Source organism: Planococcus citri, chromosome 2, assembly GCF_950023065.1.
Source record: "Planococcus citri chromosome 2, ihPlaCitr1.1, whole genome shotgun sequence".
In the NCBI taxonomy this organism is placed as follows: Eukaryota; Metazoa; Arthropoda; class Insecta; order Hemiptera; family Pseudococcidae; genus Planococcus; species Planococcus citri.
The window spans coordinates 32,563,672-32,591,453 of record NC_088678.1 but is presented as its reverse complement, the minus strand read 5'-3'; the positions used below and the strand labels follow the sequence as shown (position 1 = coordinate 32,591,453).

The 27,782-nt window shown below is 32.3% G+C and overlaps 1 protein-coding gene across 1 annotated transcript in view; it reads left to right on the top strand.

Annotated features, from left to right (window-relative positions):
- Positions 1-7,305: 7,305 nt before the first annotated feature.
- LOC135835439 (gamma-aminobutyric acid type B receptor subunit 2-like) overlaps positions 7,306-27,782 on the top strand; it is a 137,465-nt gene continuing 116,988 nt past the window's right edge. Inside the window, exon 1 of the mRNA XM_065349695.1 lies at positions 7,306-7,478. The gene's annotated coding sequence lies outside the window, so the exon portion shown is untranslated. The remainder of the gene's footprint in view (positions 7,479-27,782) is intronic.

The following is a 27,782-nucleotide window of genomic DNA, read 5'->3' as shown; positions in this document are numbered from 1 at the left end:
AATTTTGGATCAAGAATGCAAAAAATCAAAACATTGTAAGGTGGCATCCTTAAGTTGGTGAGATCATTTCAGTATCGATAATTCGATTCTTTAGGTTTTGACAACTTCCTGGGGTGGGCTGGGGATTGTTTGATTAAAAAGGTAAGAAGCAAGTACTCGCGAATTCGAAGGGTGTACTCGAGAATCAGTGGGATTCACATTCTTAATAATATTCTTATATTTCCTATACTTATTTGATAACATGGCGCTAGCTGATAATCTCTCAAGATTGACCCAAAACTACAGGTATAACTTTAGATAGATTCGATATTGAGATCACTTCTTGTTTGTTCTTTGTGGTAGATGCGTGAGTCGGAACGGTCCTAAGTTAGGACCGTTCCGACTCACGCATCTACCACAAAGGACAAACAACCTAAGCGATCTATGAATCGTTGGATTGAGCATTTAGTCCTCTGCCTTAGTATAAATAGCGGCTAGGGAGAGTAAATGTGTACTTCAATAATTATAAGTTAAATTCAATCTCCTTTGCAGGAATAGTTAATGTGATTTTGACACGTGATTATACAATCATACACAGCATATTCTCTTAATCTTGTTTATAGCAGTGAATGTGTACATTTTTCTAAAAAACCTTATACAGGATGATTTAGTTAAGACCTGAAAAATTAAAACCACATATTCTACTCGTCAAATTGAGAAAAAATTTCCTTTGCAAAAATTTTGAAAAACCAACCCTTACTGAGATACAATTTGCAATTAAAGTTGTATAAAATATGGCAACACCGTTTTTACATTTCCCTTATGTGTTACGAGTAGTGAGATGCATTATTACATAGCTCAAATCAGAGTGTCATCAAAAAGTGTTCCAGTCACGATTTCCTACTTATGTTGCGAAAGTGAACATATTGGTTGAGTTTCTAAAAAATTGGAAAGTTTGTCAAAATCGAAAAATTTGACGATTCAGCATCCAATGGACCAAAAAAGAAAAATTGAAGTTTAATGAGTGTTGAATGAGAAGTACCTACTACCGCATTAATTAATACAATTTCGAAATAATTTAATTGAACTTCAAGTTTTGATTGTTTTTCATCTAAGAAAACACATTTCTGACTTCAAAACATCAAGTTATGGACCAAAACAGAAAAAAATGAGACTACATTTCTGAGATCTCACTTCACTTTTTCCACCACCTACCCCCCTCCCCTCAAAATTTTCAACAGAGACGCCGAAACGGCCAATTTTAAGAAAACAACTGGCCCCCTTTAAAGGTCAATAACTCCGAAATGAAGAGGTTTTGGTCCATGGTGTATGCAACATTTTTTACTCCTATTTATGAGTAGAATACGTGGTTTTAATTTTTCTCGTCTTATCCAAATCACCATGTATTTAAGAGACCTTATGTGATTTGACTACAACAATTACATTGGTGAAACGAATCTGTGTTTTAATTATTTCGCGAATCCATGAGCCTAATTGATACATAGATCTGTTTATTATGTTGACATAAATGACACTTATGTGGTATAAGTTGAGCTAGCAAGGGATAAGTAAATGGTTTCTTCTTGGTATTGAAAATATTCGTACATAAGGATATTTTTAATCTTTCACTCCGTTAAGGAATTATTCTCATCCTTCCACCATATCTCATTTGTGCTTATATAGTACAGTCTTACAACATAACCAAATTAACCTGGAAAACTGAAATTTTGGCATATAGGTAGGTACATTATACCTCATTTTCAACCACCCAAATCGATTGGAGATGGTTTTAAGCCATTTTGAACAGTTCTGGGTCTTCAGCAGCTTTTTGAAAGTTGAAACTCCCAAAAATTTTACCCCATGAAATTCTTAGTACCCTAATTTCAACATGCTGAATCTATTGTAGGTGGTTTTGAGCCATATTCTGAAAACTTCAGGCACTGAGATACATTTTGGATATTCTAGATTTTCAAAAAGTGCTATATAAACTGTTCAAATTAACTTCAGCTGGTATAAAAATGATTGGAGCTTGTTAATGATTGACCCACCACTCAACCGATTACACACCATTTTAACAAAATCAGATTCTACCAGCTCGAGGCCGCACCTTTTTTCAGCTACTCGACTACTTAGGAATCTAGATTTTAGTTTTATAAATTCTAATTCATGCTAATTTTTATTCGGCGATCAATTCACTTCACCTTTAATTAAATACAATTTCAAATATTTTTATTAAAAAAAAAAAAAAAAAAAAAAAAAACAGCCGCAACAACACTATAATTTGGTTTATTTATTTTATTTTTTTTGTAGATTGATATTCCTTCTACTTCATAGAACCATACCTACATAAAACTGTAGATCTCCTATAAAAATAAAAACTCCTCATTTCGAAAAAGCGTAGGTGAAAATATCCAGGTAAATTTGTCGTTAGGTTTAACGAATACTTACTGTGCATTAACTTAATTAGGATGAACGTCGTGACGTAGGTTTTTGTGAAGTTTTTCCGTTGCTTCGATGTAAGAAATCTCTAGGCCGAGTGTCATGCGAAACGCTGGAATGAACTAACCAGCATTGCTCGTAGAGGAAGGTTTTAGATTCGTGATATTTTGAACGTTAATTTTATGAAATGAAATAAGTAGGTACGTACTATGAGGTTTTGATTTAAATTTTTCTCGTGAAATTAATTCTCCTTTTGAGTTATCTTAGTTACCTATAGTTATTGGAAAATCCGCCATGCATTTATTAAATCTTGTTCCAAAATTTTTCCAAGAAACGTGCTTTAAGAAAAATTGTTTTTGAAAGGTAGATATGTATCTACCTAATTCAAGTAACGTATAGAAGGGTATAATTTCATCAAACTTCTCAGATATTACGAGCCTAGAATTTATTTCATCTGCTGAAATGTGAGAGTTTGCTCAGAAGCTCCCAATAGAGTGAAAAGATAGGAGATTTACAGAATGTCATACCCCCTCCCATACCTGTTCTGTCACTGTTTTTTCCATTTCAGTACAGGAAGAAGCCACAGTTCACATTCATGGTATTCAATTCATTGAAAATCCAGAGTGCTTAGGTCAGAAACTACATACAAATCCCCCCCAAATGGTTTTTAAAATCGTCTTTCGTAGCACCTGTCAATTCCTTAGAAAAACCACTGTTCGAAAGTGAAAATTTACAATTTTTTAGTCAGCTATATATCGAGCATTTCTGCTTTTCCACCTACCTACCTATCAACATTTCATTACCATCCCATATCTTTCCATCAGGTGACACCCTGTAGATAAGCTTATTTTACAATTTCCACATTACCCTCTTTAGATTTTTATAAAGCAAAATGGAAAATGTAGATCCTAGAGCCACGTCCAGCTCGTGAAATTATACCTACAGAGTACGCCTGGAAAAATGAATTATGCCGAAATAAAAAGGAATACCTTACTACTTTCATATGCTCAATCTTTTTCACAAGAGCTCTAAAAGGTACAATAGAAAACTTTAGTTTATAGTGTGTCCTGCGTCACTATCTGTATAGGCGCGAGCATGTGATATGAAACATTCACCGTATTATTGTTTTACGTTGACAACACTGTGCTGTATGAAAAAGCAAGTTTTTTTTTCACTCATAGCACCTTTTATAAGTCATACGTGTTTTTATTTATTGTTTCTCGTCGCGTGCAAAGTTTCCGAAGTAGGTTTTTGAAAATTTCACCGAAACACTTAAGGCTTTAAACTTTACCGAGTTGTGTTATTGTTTCAGGTATATATACGCGTGAGTCGAGCTACGGTTGAATAATTTTCATAAATAACAAGATGTGCAGCAGCGCGACAAGGTACACCGCCGAGTTCTCTTTTTATACCTTTCTTAGACGCGGCGCGTATGTAAGCAGTTGAAAGGCGTTGATTGGAATATGAAAAGTGCAAGGTAAGCGTTTCATTATTCGCATGAATGACGTAAAAATAATTTCCACGTTGTTTTCAACGCTCACAAGTAGGTATCACAAGAAGAACGGGGGAAAAAATAATAATGTCGGGTCAAAGAGCATTTTTTATCGTGTTTCTTTTGTTAGAACATAAATCTTTTTTAATATTTTACACCGATGTCGTCTCTTGTGAAACAATATTCGTAATTTTGTTCGGCAAATTTCCACTTCGTAGCGAATGATAATTCTTCAACCGATTCTACAACGTGAATTTTTCACCTACTCGACTTCGCAAAAAATAAAATTCGGTATGCAAGTTCGTTTTTGTAACATAAAGCTTCACAGTCGGAAAATTTAATTTTTAACAATAAGCCAAGTTGAAAATATGACAAAAAATATTATAAAAGTAGGTAATATTAAATAAAATGTAGATAGGTATAAACTTGGTGAATTTTCAACAGTCTTGCGAATAGACCACCTATGTAGATGTTTAGATCTCTCACATGACTAGAAAAGAATAGGTGGGCTTAGAAAGGACCTCAAACAAGGCTCAAGGTTGTAATGAAAGGCTCTGGCCTCTAGCACAGCAAGCATTGAAACATATCAGTAGTTTACCAAAAAGTTACGAGTAATTTACCGAAAAGCTACCAGTAATTTACCAAAAAAAAAAATTATTACCAGTTCCCTATCTACAAAAAAAGTACCAGTGATCAACCAAAAAAATATCCATTAATTTACCAAAGAAATTTTTAGTAATTTATCAAAAAATTATTAGCAGTTTACAGAAAAAATTACCAGTAATTTACCAAAAAATTACCAGTAGTTTATCAAAAAATTGCCAGTAATTTACCAGAAAATTACCAGTAATTTACAAAAAAAATTACCAGTAATTTGCCAAAAAATTACCAGTAATTTACCAAAAAATTACCAGTTATTTACCAAAAATTTACCAGTAATTTACCAAAAAATTACCAGTAATTTACCAAAAAATTACCAGTAATTTACCAAAAAATTACCAGTAATTTACCAAAAAATTACCAGTAATTTACCAAAAAATTACCAGTAATTTACCAAAAAATTACCAGTAATTTACCAAAAAATTACCAGTAATTTACCAAAAAATTACCAGTAATTTACCAAAAAATTACCAGTAATTTATCAAAAAATTACCAGTAATTTATCAAAAAATTACCAGTAATTTACAAAAAAATTACCAATAATTTACCAAAAATTACTTATAATTCACCAAAACATTACCAGTAATTTACAAAAAAATGACCAGTTTTTTACCAAAAAAATTACCATTATTTTACTAGAAAATTACCAGTAATTTACCAAAAAAGACCAATTATTTACCAAAAAATTACCAGTAAGTTATCTCCCAGAATTATCTATAATGGGTCAAATGTTTTTTACATTTTTTCTATGTACAAGCCTGGTAATTACATAATTATTATACTGAGAAATCTACCTAGATACTGAATTTTATCACAATTTTCAAATAGCAGGGTGACCTGATTCAGCGTCTAAATATGTAGTTTCATCAAAATTAGCGTCACACAAATTTTAGAAAAATCCTTGACACAAAAAACACATCCTTGTAAAAAAAATGTTCATTTTTTCAGCCATCACCTTAATCAAAAAACATAACTTAGCGAATTCCACATAAACCTCCTTACGAAGGGTGTGTAATAATCTGGTAATTAAAAACACTAAAAAAAGAGTATGTTTTCTATCATCTACAGTTTTTTCAGGATTTTTTGAGTAGCATTGCCTAGCAGAATGTCAGGAAGTAATTTTTGAGAACTTGACATAATTTTGGCAATTTATTGATTTTTTAAAATTCATCAAAAAGTAGTAGGTAGGTATAAGTTACTTGAGTAAAATTGAAACTGTCATAAATTAGGAATTTTTTGCGTTTTGAAATCTAACATAGCCTACCTATATCCTATATGTGTCAAAGAATTCATCACATTTTTTTTCAAATTTTCGAAAGTGAGATATCAGACATTGGTCATTTTTTTCACAATTTCTGACGTAATTTAAAGATTTCAACAAGATTTTCCCAAGTGTTCAAAGGTCGGACAAAATGTCAGAAAATAATTTTTAAGTGTTTTGGCAAGTTATTGATTTTTTTTATCTCAAAAGTGAGAGTTACGTGGTATATAAAAATTTACAACCCAGCTACTGATATGACGAGTTTTCAACTTTGAAGGACCTTTGAGGAATTGGTTATATAAAAATTTTAGGACACTTGTGAATCTTGGCTAATTTTTTAAATACATATAACAAAAAAGAATTTCAGCCCGTTGATAAGAATTAGGGATTGCACCCAGCAGAAACTTTTTTCAACATTTTTACCTACTGTCTATGAATCCGCAAAATTGAGCAATGCCTGAAAATCAAAAAATTTTTGAAAACATTAAGAAAGTACTTGATTAGGATTTACGTAAAAAATAGAAAGTAATTTTGCGAAAATTCTATATCAAGTACATATGTATTTGAAATGACTGCAAAATTGTAACTAAAATCACTAAAATTTTCCTTTACTTTGTTAGAAAAAAAATATTGGCAATTTCATCAGGTCGTTAAACTTTAAGTGAAATTAATACACATGTGCAAAAAATAACGCCGATGAAATGGAAAAAAATTTAGGCAGACATATTGCTTTCCAAAAAGGTTTGGGTTTCTTGTAAAAATAAAAAAAAAAGTTATAAAAACCCAACAACGCGATGTTAAAGTTACACAGGAAAAAATTGGCAAGCATAAAGGCGTTGAACTCTGAAAAAATTCTACAGGATCAGAGTAAAAATACATTGAAATGTGAAACTCGAATGGTTCGAAAAAAAATTCAAGATTGTGGGGAAAAAATCATCGCAAAGTAGAAAATTATAACGATATCGTGCTCATAGAATACAGATTTGATTTCTACCCAATTTTTTTTCCTTTTCATCCATTGCAAAAGTACAAAATCCTACGCAATTGCGTTACCTAGGGCTTTTTTTCTTACGTTTAAGAAATAATAAAATTTACGTAGCCTATACCTGCATAATACGCGACCAATCTGTGAAAATACGTAATTTTTTGGTAACCAAAAATAGAAAACATTTGATGTAGCCTACCTACGTTAATACGTCGAAAATTTGCCTTCTAAGACAGCTAACTACACACATCTTTCAAGCAATAATCTCGTATTTGCAATCTAAAATGTCAACTTGAAGAAAAATTTGGCAAATTATATTCCATTCAAATAGTCCGACTACCTTGTAATATTTCACTCACGGAAGACGTTATTATAAACAGGTACAGAGAGCGCAACAGAAGAAAAAAAAGATATAGCATGGTTTGTCGAAAAGGGGGTAACCGTACTTCGAGTATGATTTATGTTCTTTGTATATAAAGCAATTCCAGTATCAGGCGCATGGGTTTAAAGCCATGGTTACCACATTGAGATAGTCTGTACATAGGAATTCGCATCAATGTTTCAGTACCGTTCAAGATGCGCTTTGCGACAGTTAAATTTCGACCGCCTTCGCTTAATTCCGTGTACGAAATGATTTTATACGTTTGTACGTCGTAATAGGTGTAAGTAATTATTTTATTTTTTTTAAATTAGTCGCGGATTTTTTTAGTACATAATTAAAGTCAATTTTTTTTTTCAATTTTTACCAATTTTTTTTTAATTTTTTCAATTTTTTAAATTTAATTGCTCGTAAATAAGTTTAGCTAGATCAGCTTATGCATAAATGCAATTTAAAAAATTTCAAGGTTAAAATTTTTAAAATTAAAAAAATTCAACATTTTGGGAGATTTTTAAGTTATAAACCATTGACGTCAAAATTTCGCGTCTATATTACGCATTCACCTCATCCGGCTCTTTTTTTTTTAGAAGTGGAAACGAAAAAATACAGAAGAAAAATAATAGCTGAGCTTTTCATATTCTTTATCCATTTATACTTGATTTAATATCAATTTTAAAGAGCAATAGCTCGCAGCTTTTTGTAAAAATCATCTCCTTTTTCTCGCATCACCGACGAATAAATCGCAGTCGACGCGTTGAAAAGTACGAGTATTTCACGAAGCAACAGTTATATATAAAATGACAATCGACTCGAGCCTGTAGGAGGCCTTTATAAAAAGTTGTTTCGTTCGTTGGACGTGCCTAAATTATTCAATCATCCAACGTAAATATTTGATGAGAAGTAGAAATAAGCGTTTGATCGCGTTAAATGACGTACCGAACCTTTATCATTTAAACGACTAAAATGATGAATCAATTTGCTTGGCAAATATATCACACAATTTACCTTTCTGCTTAATAATTTACATGTCGAAAACTTGCTCGATGACTGAATAAATTAACGTTTTAGAGACATCTATTTACATTTGTCAAGTATACGGCGTGCTCCAAACAAAAAACCGTCGAGTGCGAATGTTAAATGACTATATTCCCTCTTCCTGCAGTTTTCCCTGCTGTGGTCCAAATGTCGGTGTCAGATTCTAAATGCGTTCAAATTCGTTTGTTCTTCTTCTTTAATTTGCTAATTATGCATAAAATAGTTCATTTTTGTTCATATACGACATACGTAGACGTACGACTTGAAATTCGCATTCAAAATATTCTCTGGTCAAAATAGAGGAAATTGTTTATTTATATTTTTTTCAATTTCAGACTTCCCTTCAACATTAGGATATCATAAAAAAAATATGGCAATCAAATGGGTACGAAATTCATCATGGGCACATCATTTTGATCCTTCTCCCTCTTCTCATACATTGGCTTTGAGACATTATGATCAGTGTTAGAACCTCCAGAAAATTTTTCAAGATGAAAAATTTCATATAAATTTTTTCTGATTTGGATAGCAAGTCAAAATTTAGTTAGCACTGAATTTTAAATTTTGCGAATCAATTGGAGGCAGTTCAAAGCTATCCTGGAGGCTCCATCACTGTTTTAGATATTCTAGTCTGCCAAAAACACCCTAAAATCTACCCAAACAAAAAACAAATGAAAGAAACAGTGTAGGTACCTACTTACTTGACAAAAACGACTGAATTTTTTCTCACACCTCATTTTGTATCTGCAGAGTCATTATGGGAGCTTTTTTTTGGAAAGTTGAATTTCTAAAAATATGTTGGAAGCTTCAGCGTGATTTAGAACCTTAAAATTCAGTTTTAGGTGACAGTTTGTGTAAGTTAAAATTTTCAAATTCGCTAGAGGTAGTGGAGGCTCCAAAATTGTTTAAAACTGCTTACAATCGATTTGGGAGTCAAAAATTGGGTAGGTCTTTACTTACACACAGTTGAGCTCAATAATGTAAATTTTTAGTTATTCTCGTCTTTAGCCTGAAAATTGATTAATACTTTTTTTTAGAGCCCCTTAAAATCTGAAAAATAGACTCAAGTGGCTGAAATTTTGCCGGATCACGAAACAATAAAGTTGAAGAATTTTTACCAAATTCAGTAGGTATAGACCTTCATTTCAAGTTGAAAGTCACCAAGAGAAATTTTTAGCTTTGGAGGAGCCCCGAAAAAGAGATATGCGTACTCGAAGAAGAGGCATTTTCAAAATAATTGTGGTAATTTCGCTCTAACCCAAACCCAATCTGCTTTGAGAGAAATAGCCCTGCTACACAATATATAATTTGTGAGATTCTGATTCATATTGACCTAGGTCATTTCCTTGAAAATCCAAGACCACTTTTAGGCTTCTACTATATTTCGCATAATTTTATAATTGTCAAAAATGACATCAGTGTTCTGAAACAGGAAGAATAGATATTTCAGAATACAGTGATGCCAATTTTTTGGGCATTATTGCCAATTTCAAAAAACGTGAATAACTTTCAGACATTTTTCTTGATTTTTTGGAATTGGTGGGCCTGAAATATTTCCCCAGATTCTGAAATATACTCGTAGATATCTTTCGATGTTTTTACATGATTAATGGGAAATATTTGAGAAGGAAATACGTTTCAAACATCGAATTCATCCCCAAAATAAGCGTTTTTCGAACTTTCAATCACTCAGTAGAAGCCTATAGTGGTCTTGAATTTTGATAGCAAATTAGCAATGGCCTAAATCGACGTCGAATCTCTAATGCATATCTAGGTAAACACATTTTTGAACTACATACTTTTAGATCATTTTTCTCAAAGCAAGTTGGATGGGAATTAGAGCGCGAAAAACAGAATTTTTTTTGAAAAATTCCACTCTCTTTACAAATGGATTCATATCTTCCTTTTCGAGGCACCTCCGGTCTGAAACAGTGAAACTAACATTTTATTGAGTGAGTTTCAACTCAAAATTAAAGTTTTCACTGAATTTTGTCGAATATCTTCCGACCTTTTTTCCTCCATCCACCTCAATGTGCATGGAAGGCAAGAAAAGAGCTTTTCATGTTTTTGATCCTGGAAAAATAAAATTTGGTAAAGTGTAAAAATTTGGAATATTTACTTAATCTGTAAGCTATTGAAACACGAAGCATAACGAAATGCTGTAATTTCTCGTCAATTTTACAAACTCGCAATCACACCAAAAGAGCTGATAAGATGGTTTCACCTTTTCCTCTTCCACCCCTCCCCCTCGACCTATCTCACATGGCAAATTTAGAATTCCAACATAAGTTTGGCTATAGCAACAAATCAAACAAATCCTTCAGGGTTAAACTTCCTGAATGATAAAATATCGAGAGGGAAAAAAAGAACTAGTCAGCTCGAACAGTTCATAGCGTGTATTAATGCTGTTACATCGTATGTTTGAGCTGATTCTCCACATCAGAACTCCTTTGAGACCGCTTGCTGCGTTAAATATTCGCATTTTAAATAATCTTGGTAGTTTTGAAAAATGGCAACGTGAATTCAGTCGGCTGTGCGACTCGATGGATGTAGTTTATAGTTTGCGCTTCGTGGAAACGAGATAATAAAAATTGATCGGGAATTTTACGTCGGTTATGAAATTTAAAACTACCTATTTCATTTCTCAAGGTCCACGTAACAAATGATCATGTCGCGTCGTATACTCGTATTTTCAAAACAATCGGGGGATTGAAGGGAGGAGTATTATGTACTAATAAAAGAGGGGTTCTTAATGCACATTATAAAATTCAAATGGCTGCTGATCACAGTGGTGTTTACATTTACATTATAAAATCTACTCTAGGTATACATTATTATTATCGAACGTAATCGTTACCATTAATCGCTGATTTTAAATTACCTACGTTCCTCTTTTTCGTCACCTTCCATATCTAAGTATAAAATACAAGAGAATGGGGGGGGGGCGAAAGCTGAAAAGGTTTCATCGTAGGTACCTATAAAAAGTGTAGTAATTTTACGCTAGCGAGTATAGGGAGTACAATGAGTGAACCTACGACTTGAGGTGTACAAAGATTATCCACCTTCTCCTTCTATGTAGGTACCTCGAGATAAAAAAAATTTCCCATCGTGTTAATGTTACAAAGAAACCTTGCTCGCGCCTTCAAATAAATTACAATACATAAACATCGCTTCCAATAAAAATAACTATAATTCAGTGCCAACAAAAGTTTTTTCTTCACGGATACATGTTGCTGAATGTTATACACAAGATCGAAGATTATAGAGCTTTTACACGGTATTTATTTGAAATAGCCGCAATTTGCCCAACGCCAAAACCAAGATGTTAGGGTGATTCAAAATAGAAAGCTTTTACCGCGTGACGTTAAAAATACGCGTATACGCGTAACTCTATATCGCCCACTTTATGACCTTAAAAACGTACGGAATTCACGGTACAGTTGTGATATGAAAAATGTGCACATGTAAAATATTATCTATTTACCTATATGTATAGGTAGGTAAACGTATGTAGTATAAAATACGAAGGTGGTTTTTCATTGTTACTTTATAAGTACCTGCCATAGTATCGTTTTGTTCTCTCGTTATTGGCGACCGTAATTAAAAAATAAACTGTTGGTTATTTATTGAGCGGATAGAACACAAAAAAAACACGTAGTAAGGTAATTTTAACAGCTTGTTGCTTCGAAACATTTTCATTTTACGGTGAGTGTTTTTTTTTCTGTGCGAGTTCATTTTTAAAATGTGACCACCAATATACCACTTGTAATCAGTTGGTTGGAGAGAAAAAATACGAGAGAAAAGCATAACAAAAAATTAGTTATCGAAGCTCTTGAAATTTTTTGAAAAATTTAAACGAAATTTCAAAATAAAGTAGCGAAGGAATTTTTCAAAAGGTATGTATACCTAGGATTCATTTTCTTAGAATTTCTATTTTCATCAAAGTAGGCACCTACTGAGCTACCTATCAATATTAAAATTTGAAACATTTTTTTAAAAAAATGAAACACATCTCATTTTTTGTTATTTTAGTATGAAATTATGTCCTTGTTTTCGGAGCAGTGTTGCGAGAGATTTGAAATTACTGGAGAAATAATCAAACTTTTAATAGAGGCTCCAGATTGAATCGAAAATACTTATTGCAGTCGATTTGGTATTTAAATTTAAGGAGGTACCTATAGGTAGACGGAGTTCAAAGTAGGTAGGTAATTTGTTTCAAAAATTGATTTTGAAAAAAAAAAAATTGTCATCTAAAAATATGCACTTTTTAACATCGTCACTTCAGATTTGCGATTCACTTGTATGATCGATTTAGAAGGTCGAAGTTATGGTAAAATTAGCGATTTTAAATTGGGTGTGATTTAATACCACGACAAAAAAGGGCGTCAGCACGACAAGCATAGGCACTTTCACGCCAAAAAAATCATTACCACGACTAAATTGGAAACTCCCGACAATAAAGAGCTTACCACGACATAAAAGGTACTCCAACGACAAAATAATGTATCAAACGACGAATTAAAAAATTCACGACATTTTATTACTTTCAACTGCTATATAAGGCAATGCACGACAAAATTTTTCTATCAAAAACAGGCATTTCACCGACAGAAATAAACGTTTAAAAAATATTAAAAGTATACCAAAAAAAACGAAGTAGGTATGTAAAAAATTGCTGTTTATAGAAGTAATGTTTTGTGGACTTTGATGGGCGACTCCTCTTCCTCTTTTGACCTCATGGACGAAGCGAAAGGGGGCTAAGGGGAGACAATTTGCCCCCGTCTAGTTCCGCAAAAGTAGGAAAAACTTGGGAAATTGTGAGAAATTCAAGAAAGTTAGTAAAATACAAAAGTTCCAACAATATTTTAGTTTCAGTTTTCAAAAATTCAAATTTTTCACAATCATGTACGTATTTAATTATTGTTCATTTGCCGACAAAATCTCCAATCTATCCTCAAAATTCTCATTTTTTTCCTAAGCTTTTGCCTTCGCTTCGCTTAGGCCAATTTGGTTCTCTTCTACTGAGTTACAATTTCACTCAAATTTTATTTTTTTGAAAGAAACCCTCAATTGATTATTTGTCAAAATTTGTACAAAATGTAATTGTAATTGAACTGATAATGTTCTGTCGTGTATGAAATTATTTTGTCGTGAATACTGCTTATCTCGTTATTAAGTCGTAGTCGTTCATAAATACTTTATTGTCGGGCGTCATCTGGCGTGGAACTTCATCATTTTTCGTCGTTCATTCATCTTTTATGAACGAAAAAATGCTTGTCGTGATGACGCCCTTTTTCGTCGTGCAAAAAATATTTCCCCTTTTAAATTGTTGGGGAAAAGTCAACTTTTGTTAGAGGTTCCAAATTGGCCGGAAAGTGGTGGATCGATTGGCGAAGGGGGCAACTTTAGTATGCAAGCCAAGTTTCAAATTTTTATGTGTATATTTTCACTCTTTTTGTTGAAAACTAACGCAGCAAACTAATTTTCACCATTTTCAAAAATTCGCCAAAAGGCAGCTGAAATTTTGATTTTGAGGAAACAAAATGAAATGAACATTGAAAATGTAGGTACTTACCTTACTAACCCTTTGTTATTCAAATTTTTCAACAATAGTAAAAAAAACAACAAAAAAATGAAAGTTTAATAGGTAATGTACACTTTTCCAGCCTCTTCTATTTTAGCCCATTCTGCCACAAATTTTCTTCCCCTTGCATTATTATAGAAAATGAAAGTAAAATGGGGAGAGAAAATTTCGAGTTTGTCATTTGACTCACCTAATCAAGTATATTCAAGTATTTTCTTTTCAGCTCATTTTTTCAATAATTTTCCCCTCTCTCTGTTTAACTACAAGTAATTGTTGCAAAATGAGAGTAAAGAGAAGGGGAGATTCTGAATATTTCATTTTGCTCATCTAATTATTTATGCATATGTAGATATGATATATTCAAGATAATCGTCCTTCCATGCAAAATGCAACCTCCGTTTTTTGACTTCCTTTGGTAGGTCTAGGTACCTACATGAAAAGTTTTACACGAAATCTCATGTCTGTCAATTCGCAAACACTTTAGAAAGGTAGTTGCAATAAAAAAGACATGATTTCAATAAATTTTCGGATTTTTTCAGAAAGTCAATTTATTATTGCTTGATCGGAGTGGACACGAGGGGTCAGAAAATTGTTTTGTTCAGAATCTCGAGTACTTACTTTCAAAAGCATTTTCCTCCTCGTACTTTTTTTTTATTTTCAATTTTCCCACATTTTTGTGTGCTACACAAGTTTTGGGTGCTTTAATTCATTTTAAAATTTTGGTCAACTTTTAAATAATATAATAAACGATGATATGTGGTTTAAAATATTATTTCGACCTCTTAAACCGATAAATGAATGATTTTGAACCTTTTTAAAGCTTCAAAAACAGATTTTTGGATTCTCCTCCGTTGTAAAAATAGGTACCTACCTATCTATTTAATTTCATTTTGTTCCCTTTATTTGACAATTTCTAAAAACTGAAAAATCTAAAAATCTCTTAAAGGCTCCGAAAAAGCTTAAACAGGACATACTTAAATCGAATTTCAACTTTCTACCTCAATTTTAACAATGTTTAATTTTTTTCGTGGAAAATAAACTACCTAGTACCTACCTATTTGAATTTTCAAAGATTTGCCAACATTTAAAAAATAAAATTCAACTTCTAAAATCTTTGGATGCTCTTTCAATTTTCTGTCATTTGAAATACCTCCCTGGTAAGTACATACCTTGAGTACCTACTCAAAATTGACAATTTTTTGCATGTACGTAATCAAAAATAAGAACCAACTCATGCTCATACAAAAATAAAAATTCAGTCTTATTACAGCACATAAATTAGGTGTAATGTGATTCCATCCAATTTATCAGTGATTGATTCTATTTTGACCTTTTCAACGACAATGCTACCAAAACTAAAAAATCTAAAATCTTCTGGAAATATTAGAACAGTTCGAAGCCATCACCAATCATTTCGAGAGTTTGAAAATAAGGCACTTTTGAACTAGATTTCAGCCTTTTGCTTCAACTGGAAAATTCAAATTCTTTCATAAATAATGGTCCATATTTTGAATTCTCAAAAATTCACCCAAAATCAAAAAAAATAATCCAATTCCAGGATATTGGCATAGTGATGGTGTATTTTTTCAATTCCCTTTCGATTTCACTCTGTCCAGAACCAAAATTTTACTGCTGGTTGAGATACCTCCCTTTTTAAATGAAATTCTATTCTATTTTTTGCGATCTATTTCGGTAAGCAAACCATCAAGAAGGTGAATATCAAATCAGAAGTTGAAAATAAAATTCTATCATGTTTCAAGGTTGGTACCTACACCAAATTTTCAATTGTTAAAAAATTTCAAGTATTTAAATGTCATTGACTCCTTTCTTCCACCTTCTTAACAAAATATATCTATCGTTTAGTTGAAAGAAAAATGATGCCCATGCCCTAACTTTCCCCAAACTACCTAAAATCCCCGTTGCCAATGAACTCTTTCCTAATATTGCAACAAAGTATCACGTTTCTTCCACTTCAAAAGACGTGCAACATAAAAGAGCCGAAAAAAATTTTTCACACTTTGAAATAAAATTATAAATGGAACATTGTGAATATTTCATATGAAAAGAAAGACGTGAAAAATTCTATGCTAAGCCTTGAACTAAATTTAGTGAAAAAGATACGCTGAAAAGGTGAAAATTAATAATTTTTTAGGTGTCAGTCAAATGAAAAAATGAAAGAAACGCCATAAAAAGAAAAAATTTTCAAGGATGGGAAAAAATTTCGTGCATTTGAAATAGATTTTCTCGCATTTGACATGCTAAGAGGGGGAGGGAGGGGGTAGTTTCTTTTAAAATATATTCTTGGTTAAAGTTTGAATAATTAATGTGTCAAGCCAGGTCGAATTTGATTTAGGGCATGTACCTCGAGTGTTTCTAAAATTATATTAGATACATTTAGTCGATTCAATAAGGTAAATTCTACGTAGCAGTAAGTACTACTTGCGGTTGTCAGTTCAATACCTTTACCTATGTATTGGATATTCTTACAGATCGTTGTAATTGAGTGGTATTCAAATTGATTGTTAGTCTTGACGTTACTCTCTCGGTACAAACATCGAGTTCGAATACCTACCTACATATTTCCTCGTAATACAAATTCGTTTACGGTTTCTCAGCTATACAACCGGGTACCAACAACACGGTTAAAAAGGTACGTTTCTATTGGTTTAGGTTACGATCTCGAGTCTCGAGTCTGATGAGTATCATTTATTTGAACGCTAAAGATCGATAGCTTTAAAATTGTTTAAGAAAATGTTTAGCGAATGAAATAAATATTTTATCAGCCTTTTATACCTCATTTCAAGTACGAATACATCAAAGCAACGAATGCAGACATTTAAATCGGTAACGAATGACTTTCATTCGAAATCTCAGTTACCTTTTGGCATTTTTGGCTTTTCATTCAACAAATTTTCTAGCCTTTTGATTGAAAAATGCTTGTCGTACGATGCGAACGCATTTATCTCTCCGATTTTAATACCAGAGCGAGTTGCTTTTCCGCTAGTTTAACTTTACACTCGCCTTCTTGACGTTATACATTTTACGCGTTAACGCAGAAAATCTTTGTTAAATGCGCTCCGATATTTTTTTACATAATTGCTATTTTCTTCTAGAATGATTTTTCTTTTTCTTATTTAGTATACGAGACGCGACGATACCCATTGTACATTCTGCTGTGTTTCAAAGTCGTAAAAAAAGAGCTATGCAGTGTACGCTGAAAAAGAGATAAGATCATTTTTCGAACGATTCTATTCGCGTAAAGTTGTGTTTAGGTGATAATACTCGAGGTACTCGCGGAGCGAGATACAAAAAAATAAATGAGATTTGCCCATTAAAAGTAATTTATTGAAGATGTATGTATTATCCGGTATAAGAAAAATGTCACCAACGTTCGCTTTAATTACTAATCCAAGTGCAATTTAAATTGAGCATTTTTTGTTTCATTTTTTTTTTCAAAAGTATTTGCAGATTTTCACAATTTGGCAAGAGAAGGAAGGCTTTGTGAAAATTACGATAAAAAAACAAGATGAAATTTAACAGAGGAGGATTTTTTTGAAAATAATTTTAAATCGACGTTTTAGCTTTGTGTTTCTTTTTTTTTTTCCTAAGCCATATTCGTCGGATTTATATTTTTCGAGTTTTATACAGCTTTACACGGTCCATTTGAGTCGGACGAAAATGTAACAGTTTTATCTAATCCGAGAAAAAAAACATCATTAAATCAGTTCTTCGCAAGTTTTCTTCTTTTGCTTCGTTTTTCCTCATTTTTATCGAAAAACATATTCATAAAAAATTTTCCCCGTCATTGGAAATCATTTATTTGAACGAATATAACGTTCTACTCTGCATTTGGAGGCGGATTTATAGGTTATATTTTGTTAAAACTTTTGGATTTTTATCCGATAAGTAAAATTTTACAAGTTGGAGTGAGCTATAACAAAATCGGCTGAGGTTTAGACAGTTTGAAGAAGGATAGATATCAAGATGAACACATCAGATCAACGTATCTTGAAAATAAACTGTCGAATCATATATGGGTAAAAAAATTATTATTCGTAATTTTCAATTTTTTGGAATTTTGATCGTGCTTGAAACCACTGGTTGTGACCTTCAGAAGCGCGAGGATCTCATTTTGAAAACATGTTTTTTAAATACTTAATAGATTTCAATATTGATAACAATGGTAGGTCATCATTAAACGTATAATTTTCACCATGAAATTTTGATTTTGAGATTTTGGAATTGCACAATGGATTTTGAATTGTCTATTGATCTTTTGTGAACCCCTCTCCCAACAGATTTGCATACAGTTCAATCAGGGTCATTCCACGTCAATTAGACCAAGAAGTGGTTTTGACATTTTTCCTGTGGAAAGACCTTCCAAAGGAATGACCAATGGCGCAAATCGCAGCCCTCTAGCCCATTTTTAAAGGTAGCCAGGGGGTGTCAAAGTTTTCAGTGAACCTAAAATATCATCCGTTTCAGCAGTGGATTACTCAATAACCGCGATACCTACCAAAATGAAACTTTTTCTCATAGTTAGGGGTTCTAAAAGGCTTTTTCTCACAAAAAATCAAAATTCGAAAAGATTCAAAAAATGAACGAATTGTTATTTTTTTGTTGTGAGTGTAATTTTTATAAACTTTTTCATGAAATACGTCAGAAAGAGGTCAAAATAAGACAACTGAATAAATTTAAACTTTTTTTGATGGTTGAAATTGAAAATTGAATTTTTTTGAATTTTGATTTTTGTGTGAGGAGTTCATTTCATTGAGTGAAAGGGTTTTTTCAACTTTTTCAACAGATACATTAACATAGGGGTCAAATGGGTCAACTTCACCTATCAAAACTTTTTTTCATGTTTTAAATCAAAAATCGCATTTTTTCGCAAAGTTTGAATTTTTTTAAATCGACTTTTCAACATGGTACCATTCCAATTTTTTAATAAATGTTGTTCAACATGAAAAGTTGTGCATAATATATTTTTTTCAGAATTTTTAAGAGTCGAAACGATATGAAACCCACGTTTTGAAACTTTTCGAGCTAATTTTTTGTACGAAAAAAGTGACAACACTGATTTTTATGATATCACCAAAAAGCCTTTTAGAACCCTTAACTATGAAAAAAAAGTTCCATTTTGGTAGGTATCACGGTTATTGAGTAATCCACTGCTGAAATGGACGATATTTTAGGATCACTGAAAACTTTGATACCCCCTGGCTACCTTTAAAAATGGGCTAGAGGGCTGCGATTTGCGCCATTGGTCATCCCTTCGGAAGGTCTTTCCACCTAGAAAAATTTCAAAAAAATCGCCGAACCCCCCTACCACTTCTTGGTTCAACTGACGTGGAATGACCCATCAGTTTTAGGATGTGAGCCTTCAAAATTTGGGAGTTCTGCAATAACATACAAAAATGTATATAAATTACTTACCTCTGAAGAGTTGGAACGAAAGTAGTCTTGGTTTATTCATTAAACCATCGACGGGAAATGGAAATTCATAGAAAATTTAGCGAAATCAGAAGGCCATACTTACTTCATTTTGTGTTGGAGTTTACTGACAAGCATATAAGAAATATCATATTTACGGCAAACTGGTTAGGCAATTTTATTAACACGTACGCAGTTGATTTGTTAAAGTGTTGCATAAGCATCAGGAGTAGATAATCTTGACGTTATTTGTTACCAACAAAATAATTTTGTAACATGCCAGCTACGAATGAGTTGAAATTTTGCTCATTAGAAGACATCTAAACCTCAGAACCAAATTTTGAGCAACCAAAGTTAATTCTTTGATTTTTGGTGAATTTTTGAATTAGATACCTACCAACATACTCAACATTTTTTTTTCTTCACAAAAAGGGCAAACTTCGAGATAATAATCTGAAAACTGGTTTCTGTCCCAAAATCGAAATCCCGAATCGATTTCGACCATTTTCGAGAAGATCTGGAGCCTCCAGCAAAACTTGAATATTTTCCAGTAATTTGAAATAGCTCCAAAAAGTGTTGAAATCAATTCGGCCACTAAAAATTTAAACTTGTCTCAAGTTCAGCATTATTGTACACTTCTTTGAAAAAATATTGAGAATTCACACACTCTTAAAGTTATAACAAAGCTTGGTAAGTTTTTATAGTTTTTCATCCTATGGCTAGTCATTGATCCAACAATTCAATGACATTCCTAAACAAAAAATACATTCGAAAAATCGTCTATGCCTTTTCAAGAAAAATACCTAACCCGAAATAAAAAGAAAAAAATCCCTTCAAATGTATGCTCGTGTTTTTCTACTATACCTATTCGTACAAGAATGACACTACTACGATGCTCAAACCCCTACAAAAAACGGTCTTTTTGAAGATATCGCAGGAGGTTTAAGTACTTCGAGCGTTAATAATAGGATTTTAAAAAGTTGAATTTTTTTTTCATCTAATGCCTCGCGGGATCAATGATGGTTCTTAAACACGTTTTTTTAATTATCACGATGAATAATTAATTTACATGCGTAGTTAACCTGTAAACGAATGAATTAAATATTAAAACGTCGTTTTACACAAACATTACAGATAGGTAGTGTAAAGTCTGCCTTTTGGCTGGTAAAAGACTGACAACAAGAGACTTTTGTCTCAAAAACGAATATTTATTATTACGACGAAAAAAACGGATAAAAATTTACAACACATATCTTCACGAATCGCCAGACCAGCCCAAGACACCAAAAATCACTCGACTGCCTTTTTAAACGAATTTTATTCGACTCAAACGATCGCATTTGCGATTTCTAACCTCGGTATATCCAACGGCCAATTTACCGTTAGCTTCCCGGTTTAGGTGAACTCCGCCGATTCAGCATTTCTGCTGAATCGGCGAAGTTTACCACCAATGCACCGTTAGACGACGACGAAGTTACATTTCGTCGCCTAACGGTGAAATTTTTCCACAAATTTTTTCCCAAGTATTTTCCATTCGTTTTTGACGGCGAAATCGTCGTCACAAATTTTCCCCTCCCCCCACAGAAGCGTGACCCCACGCGATTTCAGATGGAGTACTAGCCTGGCAATTTTCAAAATAACTGGTATAAATACATAAATTTATAAAAAGGTAATCTAACAGAAAAGTCGTAATTTTAAATATTAATAATATCTAAGACCCTAAAACAAGGAAAGAAAATGAAGAGAAAATAGTAAAAAAATAAAAACATTAATATTAAAACAATGTCCCATAAAATAATAATTACAGGTAATTATAATCCCATATGAGAAGCCTGTAAATAATTGAAATGTACATATAGAAAAGAAAGTGTAAAATGACTCACAGAAATAATTCAATAATTTAATTAAAATAAAATGAAATTTAATGTAGACGTAAAAATATCAAATATTCCCAAATCAAGAAGTCGAATGAACGTTTTCATAGGATATTACCTCTTCTACTATTAGTCTACATACACGCTTAACGAAGAATCTATTTATATACGAATATCAAAGAGCAACGTTTAACCAGTGTATTGTTATTTTGGTGAGGTGCGGGGTGATCAATCCCGTACCTCTATGTGTGAATTTTATCCATCAGCTAGGTGTATGAAACTAGCCGTATTTATGCAGTATCAGCAAAATGGCAACGTCTCTTCTTTGATAGGTAACAACCAGAGTATTATTTTGCTTTCTTCCTATGCTAATTTCATTTTCATAAGTGCAGTTTATCATTAAAAAATAGTGTTTGTTTTCCATTAGGGGGATTATTTTTTGATTCTAGTTTCTCAACATTATATCAGGTCATTTGCCTAAGTACAGTTCAGTAAAATTACGTAAATATGTACATAATATCATGGTAGATAATCTATAAACTACAAAGTTGATAAATCTAAATAATGTAATAAATTTTTACTCTCCCTCAAATAATTTTAAAGTAGGAAAAATATATAGGGGATCATAGAACATGAGTGATAAAATATTAATCATAAATATCTGTGCAGTTAGAAAGGTAGTTGGTAGGTAACTAGGTATTAAAAAGATGTTACACACTCAGGACTATATAAACTCGTTTTTTTTTCTCTTTCATTTCTCATTAAATAAATTCATTCGTTTTATTAAATCAACATTTCTCTATTTTCATTCAGTCGTTTTGGTAGGCCTACCTAGATTTTTTTTTCATTTTAATTTTTCTTTCTCATTTTTTCCATTACATTTGAGGCAAAAGTTTCAATCATTGATTTGAGGAATTTTTTCCAGCAAGTCAGAATTTTAATTTATGTGCACTATCTTCACTGAACATTTTGGATGTACCTAGCTCAATTTTATGAACTAATCCAATTTCATCTCTCACTTTGTATCCTAGCAACTCACTTACCCTTTTCAAAAAAAAATCAAATTGGTACACCACTTATCAGAATAAGTAATGTTCAAGCTCTGTTAATTCAGAGTTTATTTGAGAGTTAAATCTCCTTATCATTGTTTTTGATTTTTATTTGTTTTTGTTTAAAGCAAGCTTATGTTGTTTTGCAACTATAAAGATTACGTAAATTTCAAGTTTTTTTTGGAGATGTTTGAACTCTGACCATGCCTTAGAAATGTCTTATGTGGATTTTAAATAGTTTCCTCTCTTTTAATTCTTAACAAACATAAGACTTTTTCATAAAAATATATTATAGATTGGTGATCCATAAACACTCTAGATATGTTTAATGGCAATCCATAATTTTGTACGTACACCTACAATATTATAAATCTCATTTTTCATTTTTATTTCTTCATAATACCTCAATTTTTTTTTTCATCAATTCTTCATCATTCAATTTCCTTATTAAAAGTTCTAAATTTACCCATCCGTTAATTGGAAGTATGGTATGGGTCGAGTTTATTTCTTATTTATTTTTATTAGACATGTGTGATTTTTTGAAATTTCAAACAGGCATCAGGTATACCACTCAGGGTTATTTGAGACATTATAGGTTCAGTTTATTATTTTTTTTTAAAGCTTTCTATCTCCAGGATTAAAGCTTGAGCTGAAACCTCTGCAGTCTATTCCTAGCCTTTTCATGTCTTTCCTGCCATAGTTGGCTTTCCCAGAATATTCTCATTGAATTATATACCTCTCATTTGATTTTTAATTTGCACATTCGTGATATTTTACTTTTGTTTTGTACTTTATTTACGTAAAATTTGATCAATAGAAAGAATTTTTGTTACTACAAGGGAGGTGAGGGAGGATATTTTTTTTTTTTTTTTTTTTTTTTGATTCTTGATAGAATATAAGAATAAAAATACTAGGTATAATAATGCCAATTCTTGAAAGTAATTCAAGGAAAAACATTTTAGAATTTAAACTTAAATCTAGGTAAAATACATATTGTGGTAAGAATTTCTTCCTCTGTAAGATCTATTGTTAGAGAAGTAAATATTTGAGAGTTGAGGTTGTTCTGTAGATTTTGTCTCGAGTTTTTTTACTTTTTCTTCCAGTTCCCCCATCATGGCCTGAACATCAATTTCTTTTCTCTTGTCCTTAATTAACTTTCTGTTTTCGTATCTTGTGATACTGTCTTGCAAACTTTCAATTGTTTTGCAATCGTTTGTAGTGACCCAATCAATCAAATTTGGGGTGAGGCGATTTATTATTTTTTTGCAAATTTTTTCCTCAGACATATTTGGATCAATTTTCCTACATAATTTTTTAATATCCAAAATAAATTTATCTACATCCTCCTCGTTTTTCAAAACTTTGGCCTTGAGGTTTTGTTTTAATTTTTCCGTTTTTGGTTTATATTGGATTTCTAGAAGAGGTTTTATCCCTGCATAGGTAGTAATTTTTTTCACATTTTTTAAATGGTTGAAAGTTTCGAGAGCATCGTCTGTTAAGCACAATGGTAATTTTGAAAGTTTTTTAGCTTCGTCCCACGTAAAATTTGTTGCTAAAGCTTCAAATCGTCTAAAAAAATTATCAATATCTTCGTCATCTTTTCCCGAAAAGTATTTAATTTTGTATCTTGGCTCTTCCATTTTATTAAAGTTTGCTGATCTTCTATGTAATTCTTGCAATTTCTTCTTAAAGACGTTGACTCGGATTTCGAGAGAATTTACACTTTGTTCCTCAGAGTCCTCAGAATCCTCAGAGCTTGTTTCTAAATTTTTTCCTAAATTTTTATCACTCTCTTTTTCTCGAGTTTGTCGTTCCTCCTCTTGTTTCCTAAATTCTGCCTCTTCTAGTTCTTTTTGTCTTTTTTGTTTTTCAGCCTCCTGTCGTTTTTGGTGCAATTCTTCTTCTCTATCCCAAAATTTTGAAAGTTCAATATCACTTTTTTCTTTTTCCAAAAATTTGTGAAAATCACTCACCTCCTGCTCATCTGCTCTCAATTCTTTCCAATTCTGTAGTTTTTCTTGTAGTTTAATGCCAAAATTAGGATAGGTTTTTATGAAAATTTTTAATCTAACTCTCAACTCCTCTATACTCCCAGCACTCTCAATAGAATATGTACTCAATATGTTTTCAATTTCAGGTTTCGTTAAATAGTAGATCCAATTTGTGCTGACAGTACCACTCATGAATTTTTCTTATAAATTTTAAGCAGGAATAATGGAATAAACCAAAAATGGGTGCTTAAAAATTTTTTTTAAATTTTAAAAAACATTTCATTTCAGTTCAATAAAGGTTTTTTGAGAGAAAAACGAAAATTTTTTTTTCACAAGAGAGGCATTTAAAAAAATTGAAATTGCTTCACAAGAGAGACATTAAAAAAAATTGATAACGAGAACTGACGAGAAATTGAGGGAGTTTGGCACACATAGCATGTTGAGAGAAAAAAAAAATTTCAGAAATTACAAAATATAATCTATCAATAAATTTACCAACAATTTTTCCATGGTTCTTTTTTCGAATGAATATCCTCGAATTAAAATGAGTGACGAAGATGATTTTTTGGCCGGATTAAATGGAAAATGGCTGCATTTTTCGGATATGACCGCAACTTTCAGATATGACCGCGACTTTCGGATATGATCGCAACTTTTGGGTATGACCGCAACTTTTGGATATGACCACAATTTTTCTTCGGTGTTGGAATTTTGAATAATCTTGAATTTTTTTTTTTTCTTCTCAATTTTGGATATTCTTCAATAATTCTTCATCATCGACTTCAGCTTGTGGATTTTTGACATTTTGCGAAGTTGGTTTTTTCACTTCTTTGGCAGCATGAGGATGATGAATAGAACTTTCAGCACTTTTGAAGAGAATTTATGAAGTTTTTCAGTTAAATTGACGAATTTTTCACGATCATTTTCGGTAATTTAGTCGAATTTTTTCAGTTATGAACATCGGACGAATTTTTCCACGATAAATTTTTGAAAGTTGGTTTGCCGGATAGCTTTTTAAGAGCTTTTTAGTTCGGGCGCCATTGTAAAGTCTGCCTTTTGGCTGGTAAAAGACTGACAACAAGAGACTTTTGTCTCAAAAACGAATATTTATTATTACGACGAAAAAAACGGATAAAAATTTACAACACATATCTTCACGAATCGCCAGACCAGCCCAAGACACCAAAAATCACTCGACTGCCTTTTTAAACGAATTTTATTCGACTCAAACGATCGCATTTGCGATTTCTAACCTCGGTATATCCAACGGCCAATTTACCGTTAGCTTCCCGGTTTAGGTGAACTCCGCCGATTCAGCATTTCTGCTGAATCGGCGAAGTTTACCACCAATGCACCGTTAGACGACGACGAAGTTACATTTCGTCGCCTAACGGTGAAATTTTTCCACAAATTTTTTCCCAAGTATTTTCCATTCGTTTTTGACGGCGAAATCGTCGTCACAGTAGGTATTCTGTATTTTAACGATGTGAAAAAACTTCGAATTATAAAAACCATGACGAGATTCCCGGAGGACAATTTTACGATAAATACATTGCTTTTGAGTACCACTTGACGAAATAATTTTTTTACGATCCCCTAAGGATATATACACTTATACAGCCTACAATCGAACTTCGAACTATGAATTCAATCACACTCGAGCATACATTTTAAAAGGATGCATAATTTGAAATAAAAATGACAACACTAGGGTGGGGGTAAAATCTCAAAGTTTCATATTTCTGTGTAACGTGGCCTAAAAGCTTCGTATGTACAAGAATTGTGAATTTTTTAAAAAATGAATCGTTTCCCTGAATCCACTTGAGAAATAGACAATAATTTTTTACTTCACGTTTTTGATCATGAAAGGGAAACATCAACTCATTGCAAAATGATATCAGGTATTTCCAAAAATCAGAACACAAATTCAACCTTCTCAAGAGTAATTAGTGCTAAGTGCAATGTACATGAATATTGAATAACTTATAAAGTAGGTAGGTACTTACTTACTAATTGTATATCAATGTAAGTTGAGCACAGGTATCTTATCTGCATTCGCTTGAGTGAAAATCACAACATTAAAATGTACATTATATAATACAAGTAGATACGTATATGTCCATTTGCGGAACACCAAATAGAGAAAATGTAAGATAGATACATTTAAAGCACGGAATAAATAATAATCTTGCAACCTTATATCCTTGTATCTTAACCTCGGGGTATCTAGAATCCGATAATAATTAAATTTTCTTGACTGGAAATTCGATAATGACTTTCGAGTAAATTATTAAAATTAGTAAAGTTACCAGGTGCTTTTCACACTACAAATACTACTACGAGAGCCAAAAGCTAAGTTGAAAATATCTCAATAAGGGGATAAGGTAGGCATTAGGTAATAGGGTTCGCACGTTAAGTAATATTTTCAAAGTCGAAGGAAATCACGAAGCGTGGAATTTCAAGAGTGGTGGGCAAAAACATGTCGGCAAATTGAATTTAGTATATAAAATCGTACTCAACTAGGGTATCGCGCTGCTTGAAATTCATAAATTTGTTCGCAAGCAGCTTTATTATTTAGTCGAATACGCGAAAAACAACAGTGAAAATTTAATGCTCAGCCTGCTTGATAATCTCAATTCAAACGTTTTCGCCTTTTCGTTTAATCATGCAATAATTAGTACTGCCCTATAGTGGTGGAATTTTTGCCTCGGTTGTACGCCATACTTACATAAAAATAGCCGGACGATCGTGTACTTGTGTAGCAAAACAAGTATTTACAATTTTTGGGAGATTCTGAATTACAGAATTTTCGAACCAATGATGGTAAAATGCTACGAGTGGCTGATGCGGTTAACCCATTTGTAAGCGGTGAGAAGAAACGCATTACATTGTAATATTTCATCTTTCACGAATGAGAATAGTTTTAGATTTCGGCCTCTCTCTAAGACTGACTCGTTGTATTTGGATGTTTTACGTATTTACATTTTTCTTGACCGACGAATTATCTATAGTTTGATGAATTTTTTTCAAACTCTATATGTAAGTAGGTACCCTAGTATTTTTCGAAACGTGTTTATTCGCTTACCAGAAGAGGCTCTTTCCTCTCGTTGATACAGTAGCATAATATTTTCATTTGGCTTCGAAATGCTCAGGTTTTATATGTGTACACACATACGTATGCACACAATTAACTCGCTCGAGTAAATTTTGAGAATCACTAAATTCGAGTCAATAAATTTTACCATGTTTGAATAGGTTTATGAAATGATATTTCATACTGGAAACGTTTACTATCAGCGTTTTGCAAAAATTTTCATCCTTCACGTTACCACGTATTGTCGAGGGTACTTTGAGGACCACTTCATTTTCATAATGGCATAATTTAAGCGTTATTTCAATTTACATTGCATTACACGAATATGATAATGTTCCCTCTCAGCATCTCACGTACCTACTGTTCTGTATCCGTGATTAGTATCTGTTTTTCAAAATGGTTATCGTGTCGGTTTATATGAACCGTTCACTCGAATACGTTTCTGATAAAGCCATTTCGAACCTTTTTATTACTTTTCAATCTGCGAAATTTTACGATCAAGTGTACACGTTGTCAAAAATTCATCACCG